The sequence below is a fragment of the Tamandua tetradactyla genome, chromosome X (genome assembly GCF_023851605.1).
Source record: "Tamandua tetradactyla isolate mTamTet1 chromosome X, mTamTet1.pri, whole genome shotgun sequence".
NCBI lineage: Eukaryota > Metazoa > Chordata > Mammalia > Pilosa > Myrmecophagidae > Tamandua > Tamandua tetradactyla.
The window spans coordinates 9,056,742-9,065,495 of NC_135353.1; the positions used below are offsets into that span (position 1 = coordinate 9,056,742).

General features: G+C 42.4%; 1 pseudogene; it reads right to left on the reverse strand.

The window, feature by feature from the left end:
• Positions 1 to 909: 909 nt before the first annotated feature.
• On the reverse strand, positions 910 to 1,368 carry LOC143671607 (ubiquitin-ribosomal protein eS31 fusion protein pseudogene; annotated as a pseudogene).
• Positions 1,369 to 8,754: the final 7,386 nt, after the last annotated feature.

Genomic DNA, 8,754 nt, shown 5'->3' on the forward strand with positions numbered 1-8,754 from the left:
TTATGATGACTCCCCCTTATATCACTCACTATTGATTCTACCCTTCACTAGTCCCGGGACTGTAGTCATGTGACTTCACTTCTCTGGGATTCAGTTTGCTCATCCATAGAACAGGGATGATAATAGTAACTTACCTCTCATGGTGAGAGAGTTACTGTTGTCTGGATCAAATGAAATAATGCAACACAGTATTGAATACTGTGCCTGGGGTATAGTGAGCATTAAACAAATCTACACTATTGACATTGTTGTCACAAAATGGGAACAAGATCACTTATCTAATAGAGTCATGGATTAAATGAGAAAGCATGTGTAAAACACATTTGTTAACAACACAATGAGTGTTAGATCTGACTCACACGAGGGGACTTGGCCAATAAGGAAGCATATTGTCAGATAAGTAGAAGTCTGGTGGCTTTAAACATGTCTACAAATTCTTTGACACTCTTCTCTTTGAAAGATAGAGGGTTCATGTTCCCTCCCCCTTGAATCTTGGCTGGCCTTAATGACTTACTCATAACCAACACAGAATGTGGCAAAAATGACGCTGCATGGCTTCTAAGACTAAGTCAGTACAAGGCCATGCAGTTTCTGCCTCACTGAGACATTTGGGTTTGGAGCCCTGAGCTGCCATGCAAGAAGTCTGTCTACCTGAGGTCTGCCATTTTGTGAGGAGGTCCAAGTCACATGGAGAAGCCGGATGAAGGTGCTCGGTTTGACAGTCTATATCTTTGACTGACCCCCACTCAGCCACTGGATAGGTCAAAAAAGGCCTCTGGGATTCTCCAGGCCATGGCACCCTCCATATGCCATTGAGCAACATTAGCTGATGTCACTAATTAGAAAACCATCACCTGAATTCTCTTTTTGTTGTTGTTAGTTTGTGTTTTTTTATTAATCCACATGCAATTACTCATCTTCTGGTTTGTTGAAGCAATAAATCAGACAACACTTGTCACAGTAATGTCTACCAAAATGGCTGGCCCTAAAAACTTCAGCACCACATTCATGAATTCACTCTTGAAGAAGGTGACTAATTTTGCCATTCTCATCCACCTTATAGTGTTTTAGCACATCCAGTTTAACCTTCTTTCTCTTATGCTTACTCTTCTTGGGAGTAGTATAAGACTTTTTTTTCTTAGCACCACCATGAAGTCTCAACATAGGATAAAGAGTGGATTCCTTCTAAATGTTGTAGTCAGACAAAGTCCACACGTCTTCCAGTTGCTTACCAGCAGAAATCAGTCTCTGCTAATAAGGAGGAATTCCTTCCTTATCCTAGATCTTGGCTTTCACTATTTCGATTGTATCCTAGGATTCAACCTCAAGAGTAATAGTCTTTCCTGTCAGGAAAACAAAAATCTGCATCTTGGTGGCAGTTCCACTTGAGAATGAGGAAAAAGAAAGGAAGGGTTAGACTTGGGATCACTGGAGAAAGAAGTGGGAAGGTCTCTGGCTGGAGAGTAGCCAGCGTGCTCACTGATCACTTGAATTCTTGACCCATGGGATCTGTGAGCTCAATAAAATGAGATCTTTTGTTATGCAGCAACAGGAACAGGAACAAGAAGGAACCACATAAGCATCATCTTGATGGGCCAACAAGCCCTGGGAAAGAACCTCAGCTACCAGCCAACAGGACAGTATTAACAACAGGAAAAAGCAGCAATGAGCCCATCCATAGTATTTACTCTGTACCTTTATGTATATTCCCTCCTTTAATCCTCAAAACAGTCCCATGGGGTAGGTACTGTTATTACCTCCACTTAGATGAGGAAATGAAGCACAGAGAGGTTAAGTGACTTGCCCAAAGTTTCACAGTGACTAAGCAGTAGAAGAGGATTTGGATCCAGGCCGTCAGGCACCAGAGTCTGTGCCCTTCACAACACAAGTGCACTATTGTAATTATGTCAGAGAAACCTTACAGACGTGTGGACTTCTTAAAATACTAGCTGGCTGGGAAGAATGGTTTTTCAAGGGCAGACTTCCTGGGCCCCTTTCCACCCACCAAATCCATCTGGAGTGACGTTCCCAGACAGCTCAGCCATGAGCCATTCTCCCAGCTCTGGGTCAGTCTGACTCTGAGTCATGCATGTCTGCTCCAAATGTCAGTCTCCAAGCTTAGAAGTTACTTACTCTAGTTCCTGCGATGAATTCTTAAAGACCACTTTGCCTCTGAAGACTCCAACCTTCTCCTGGAACCTGATGACAACTCAGACATCCCAGAGCTCATTGTTAATTTTACTTCAGACTAGGCTCTATTAGCAGTACTCTAGATGCTGCCAGAAAAGTTAGAAGTTATTCATGATAATAATGGCAATTGCCAAAGTCGACTGAGCACTTTGTGCCAGGTAAGTCTGGGCTCAGCACTGCAATGTGTTATTTCCTTTCATCCTTACAATCACTGTGACCCATTAACATAGCTATGATTGTTTACATGGCCATTTCACTAAAAAGGAAACTGAGGTTCATGGAGATTAACTGTGTTGCCCAATGTCAGTGAAAAAGAGAGACACCTAAAGAGATGTCAGCCCACTCCAATACAGGTGTCAGGGTCATCAGCAAAATCATGACTCACACAGAACCTGATAGAAAGAGGTTTTCATCACATCGAGAAGAGACAGAGCAAGGCCAGCTTTGTTAGTGGGTGTCAGTTCCACAGAGCCAGCAGGTCCCAATCCACGGCTGATGCAGGGAGATGTTCTATGTGCAGCACATTTTTGTTGTGTTCATATGTTGTCATAGAGTGGAGAAACCCTACTCCCTTCCCACCAGGGACAGATATACCACCAGAGTGCGAGTTGGATATCCTAAAACATGCCCACCTAGGTCAGATTCACTCCAGTGACTGTTATACATTCTCAGGACAATAAGGAAAGAGTTGTCTCAGCAGTCCCCTCATCCACCAGGGAACCATTTCATGCCGTCAGGCTGACATACCAATCCTGAGCACAAGATGAACTTGTGGGTCCCAGGGAAAGTCAGCCAGGCCACGCTAGGCCTGCCATCTACCATATCCAAGGCCACACAATGAAGTGAGGCAGCCTGGATTTGAATCCACTTAAGTGTGACCCTTAAGCCAATGTGTTCAGCTCCACAATGCACTACCCGGTGATTAAGGCAAGCATGGGCTCTCGCACTGCACCTCTTGGACAGATTCCTACCTCCACCTCTTCTGCTCTCCCTGTAAAATGGGGATAATAAAAATACTGCCTCTTCCACTCTTAGTTCTGCACCCAAGAGAAATGAAAACATATGTTCACTCCAAAATCGGCACGCATATGCTTATAGCAGCATTACTTGTAATAGCCAAAAAGATGAAACAACCCGAGTCCACCAACTGATGAATGAACAAAATGTGCACTATCCATACATTGGAACACAATTCAGCCATAAAAAAGAATGAAGTTCCAGTACATGCCACAATATGGATGAACCTGGAAAACATTATGCTGAGTAAAAGAAGCAACAGGCATGAGCCTCAAAAAGATTATCCTAAGTGAAAGCACAAGACACAAATGGTAATATATTAAATGATTTCAGTTACATGAAATGTCCAGAACAGAGGCAGAATGCAGACTAGTTTTCAGGGTTGGTGGGAAGGGGAATGGAGAGTGACTGCTAATGGGTATGGAGTTTCTTTTGGGGGCTGTCAAAAATGTTCTGAAACCAGTGGTGATTGATGTATGTACTAAATATACACAGAATATACCAAAAACTATTGAATTGCACACTTTAACTGGGTGAATGGTATGGTATTGAGATTGCATCTGAATAAAGCTGTTTTAAAATATACTGCCTCACCACATGAGGTCGTTGTTAGGCATAAATGAATCAAGTGCTGAGAACCATGATTGGAATGTGCTCAGCACTGAATATCGGCTAGCTATGTTTGTGTTTTCAACAGAAGGAATGTATGAGAATGGTCCTGGTGATATTGGTTCTTGTTTGGACACCACAAGAAATCACATTCAATTTTCACCCTGATTTTGCTCTGTTTTCCTCAAAGTCTTTAAGTCCCTTCAACCTGTCACCTGATACACAAAGTGAGAAGTGCCAAACTGCATGGGACAAACAAGGAAAACAAAAGCAAAATGCAACAAGAAACCACAGCAGTGGGAAAATACTTCCTCCTAATAGAGACTTGGGGATATGCTTCTGCTTTTTTCTTCCCAGAGTTGTCCCTCCTGCCATGCCCTGACCACCCTCCCCTTCAACAAGCTCAGCTCCTTCTTTAAAGGTCAGCCAAACTGCAGCCTAACTTTCCAACTGCAAAGCAGAAGTAAACATATAAGGTAGTAGCTGGGTGCAACCTGTAACGGTAACTTTTCCTATCACCTTGTCCAAGACCCCAGACCCAGCTGCCCATGAGCTGAGGGACACCACTGAACTTCTATCCAGAGATTAAAGCTGCAAGAGAGAGGGGAAAAGTAAAAGTGCATCCAGAATCTGGGGAGTGAAACCTATGCTTCCCACCTTTCCCAAATGTCTCCTTTAACTTCAGTTACGGAAATTGGATTGTGTTGTTTGCAGCTATTCTCAAGTTCTGCTTCCTTAACCTTGTATCCAAGTAGGAGCTTCCCTCAAATAACACCAGGACATCATAGTGGGCAGGGCTCTGACAATGTTGCTTTCTCAGGTTTTATAGGCAGAAGCTTACTTACAGAAGGGTTCTGTTCCAAAAGTCCATTGGTGGATCAGTCAGTTACTTGGTAAACAAACAGTTTACCATTCCAGCTCACAAATGGTTAATTAGTCCGCATGTCCCTTACATCAGGATATTTTCAACAAGACCTTGATACCACATCTGAAACCCTTGGAGCCGAACATGATTCAGAAGTCAGAATTGCTTGGATTTCGGAAATGTGTGTGTGCGTGTGTGTGTACCATACATGATGTACAAACACATTGGGGAGTATCACCCTACAATCAAGACAACAACTCTTTTTGTAGCAAAACAGAATACTCAGACAAACTAAGATAAATAAAGACTGAAAACCACCTCATGGTGTCAGTTCAGGTCAAGTTTTGATACCACACAATTTTGCTGGAAACTTGAAACAAAACACATTCGATGGTCAATACATATTGGGTTTTGGAATTGCAGAAAAGAGATTTTGAACCCGCACCTTCACATACTTTGCTTACATAACAACAATTATATTGTTTCGGGCAATTTCCTAACCAGACTGAGCCTTATTTTTCTCATCTGTGAAATGGGCTCAACAAGAGTTCAGTCATATTAAAAGAATGGATGCTTCCAAAGTTGTAAGCAGTGCCCAGTCCTCGCTAAGAGGTCATTTATTATCTCTGTGTTATCTCTAGGGCTTAGGGAAATCTCTGTGGCTATCTCTTATCTCTGTGACTGTTGCTACTTCTAGGAACAGTTGCACCTGAATGGACCAGGTGGTGGCAGAGATTCCTAGGCACCAGGATCCACTAATTCTCCAGATCTGTACCCACCAAAAGGCATGTTTCCACGTAATCACTTTTCAGTGGTTCTGAATTAGCAAAACCCACTAAGTCATCTGCACAACTCATTTATACCGATGGGGTACCTGTGAGTCAGGGGGTTACAAATCATATTGTCAGTTCAGCAATAACAGTTGCCCTTTACTGAGCCCCCAGGTCATGAGCAGCGCTACGATTCCCTCTCGGTCCTCTCTGGTTCCCAAGTCCCTTCTCTTTCCCCTACACTGTCTCTGAGGAGAAGGCTGAGATTTGGCCTCTTGGTCAACACAAATCGAGAATAAAGAGAACCCCTCATTGTTCATTCAAGAACAAACCAACTACCCCAATTCTCCTGGTTTTGAAAAATGTTAAATATGGTGATGTGCATGTATGAGTGGTCTATGGGGCTGGGGGCAGGGATAGAGAGGCTGATTATTCTTATGAAATTTCATTATGGTTTAATTATCTTTTTCATGAGATAAGCCCAGAAGGCCTTTGTTTCAAATATTATTTCTAATTATTCATGGCTTATGAATGCAGTCACAAATAAGGGTGAGAAGGTAGGTTTATTATTTAATCAACTGCACAAAAATGATGTACTAGTCAAATTTAAAAGGAAAGAGAGTCATCTTATAATTAAAGCCCTCGTCAGATAATGAGGTTTGTTTGGCCATATCTATTTTCAGGTTGCTAAAATTTTTGAAGAGTCGAGCAATTGCCAGTCACCACCTAAACTTGTCACAGCCAGATACTATTATGGTAGACAATAGGGTTCAATCAGGGGTTTCTGTGATCTGTGTCACTCAGGAGGGACCTTAAAGTCAGCTTGTTCCACCTCCTGTCCTTTGCAGTGAGCCCTTCTGGAAACCCACTAGCAGGTCATCACTCAGTCTCTGAGTGACTGACAGGGAGCTCACCACTCTGCCATAGCTCATTCTTTTGTTGAATAGTCCAATGGGACAGAAAAGCGTCACCTTAGGCTAAAGCACTCAGCTAATACCAGGTTAGTCTATGGCTTCCATCTTTCGGCCCTGCCTTTACCCTCTGCAGCAGCCAGACTGACGACTTTCTGCCATCAACTGCATGAACACAAAGACCATGCACACACATGCACACACACACACACACACACGCATGCACACACACTCTCATGCACACACTCTTTTCTCAATCTAGGCTAAATTACCTGGATTTTTTTTTCCAGCTGTCTCTTTTGTGATTCCTAGACTTCTAGCCCCCCACCCCCAACCACATTCCCCCACCTCTGGATGCTTTCTCTAATGCAGTGCTTCTCTAACTTGGCTGCACATTAAAAACCACCCAGAGAGCTTTTAAAAAAAATCTTCAAGTCCAGGAATAGGACACGATATGCAATAGGCCACACTCCATAACCATTAGACCAGTCTCTGAAGGTAGAACCCAGGCATCCGTGTTTTTTAAATGTCTCCAAGTGATTTTTCAAATGTGTGGTCAAGTTTGAAAACCAGGCCTCTAATCTGTTGCTGCTCACAGTGTGGTGTACAGACCAGCACTGCCAGCATCATCTGGGAGCTGAGTTAAGAACACAGGCTCTCAGGAGCCACCCAGGTTTACAGCATGAGAATTTGCATTTCACAAGATCCCCTGGGATTCCCATATACATTACAGAGTGAGAAGCCAGGCAGGAATGGATAGTCTATCTCAGTCCTGTTTAGGTATAATGTTTCCTTAGATCCCATGTAGAATCTTTAGCCTGTTGTCTCATCCTCAAATAAGGATAGATCTCTTCTGACTCAACTTTTTCCACCAAATCTTGGGACTTGCCCTCTCCCACTCTCTGTCCATTTTGGGGTTTGACCAAATCTTCCTTTCAGATCTAGAGCTAGACCCTGGCAACCCAACTTCATAGGTCTAGCAAGCTTTATTTTGTGCACTGTTTCCTAGACTAAGGTCCATTGTTGTTTTCTCAGGGTTTTGTAAGTTCTGTAGGAATGTTTTAATTGTGGCTTTTCATTTTTATCAGGAGATTTAAAATATTAATATGAGCTATAAACATGTTAGAAACCATCTGGATTATCACCTTTTGACTGGGCACTGTTGTGATTTCAGTGCCCATGTTGGCTTTCGTGTTTACAGTCACACTGGTGCCAATTAGAAATATTTTAAGTGTCTCAGGCTAATGAGAAAATAACAGAGACCAGCCTAGGATGTGGAGCCAGAAGTTAAATCCAGATCTGTGGCTCTGCAGTGTGCGCTTGTTCTTTTCCATTTCCCACTCTGTGCTCTGGGCCTAGGGCCACACCAGACATCACCCTCAAAGGCCTCTACCTCAGCACCAACTTCTCAAGGTCCTCCACATTCTCTCCTGGGAGCAAGCCTAGTCCCCAGGATGACACCTGCTTGCACTGAGTTTCTATGCTCCATATAAGATTACTTTCAATGAGCTTGAAATGTCCTGAGAAAGAGTTAGATGACAGCCAGCCTGGTTTTTGCTGTGGGAATGATATGTCCACCATGGAGAACCCCAGGAGAAATTTCTTTTAAAATTCTTCACCATCTTGCTTCCCTTGAGGAATGGTAGCACATTTAATTAGAGACATTGAGATGTCTAACTCAATGTTTCCCAAACGGGGGTGAAAGGAAAAATTCTCAGGGGTCCTGGGATCTTTCATAATAATTATTTAATTGCAGGTCTTCATTTTTATAATAATCCAAAAGAATCAGTTTCATCTGGGTAGCCACCTTGTAATTAAATGCTAGAATATACACAAAGAATTCACATTGGCGTTTTTGCATAAGACCTTGATGCTAAGTGAGGGCCAAACGCCATTATGGAAGATCAAGAGGAGAGAGAGTAACTCAAACTGATGAGAAGGATAGGACAACTGAGATGCCATGTGATCTTCATCCTACAGGTACACCAAGTTCCAAAGAACCTATGGCACAGCACACAAGACTAAGACATTGCAAACACATGGATCTACCAATTTGTTAAATCGATGGTCCTTTAAAGAAGCAAAGTGGATTTTTTCTCTAAATGAAATTTTTATATTTTAATGCTGTATTTGGGTAAATTAAATTTACTGTCTCATCAAATGAATCAATGATCCCTTAAAATCTAGTTTCCTATTAAAAAGTAAAAATACCAACAATAGTAAATGACCAGGACCCAAATGATGGTTCATTATGCTAAAACAGGAAGGACAGAAGGAAGCGAGGAAGGAAGGAAGGAAGGAAGGAAGTCCACAATCGGAATATAAAGCACGAAATAGATCTTTTACACAACTAAACTCAGCAAAAGTTTCATTTTAGCAAAAGCATCTACCG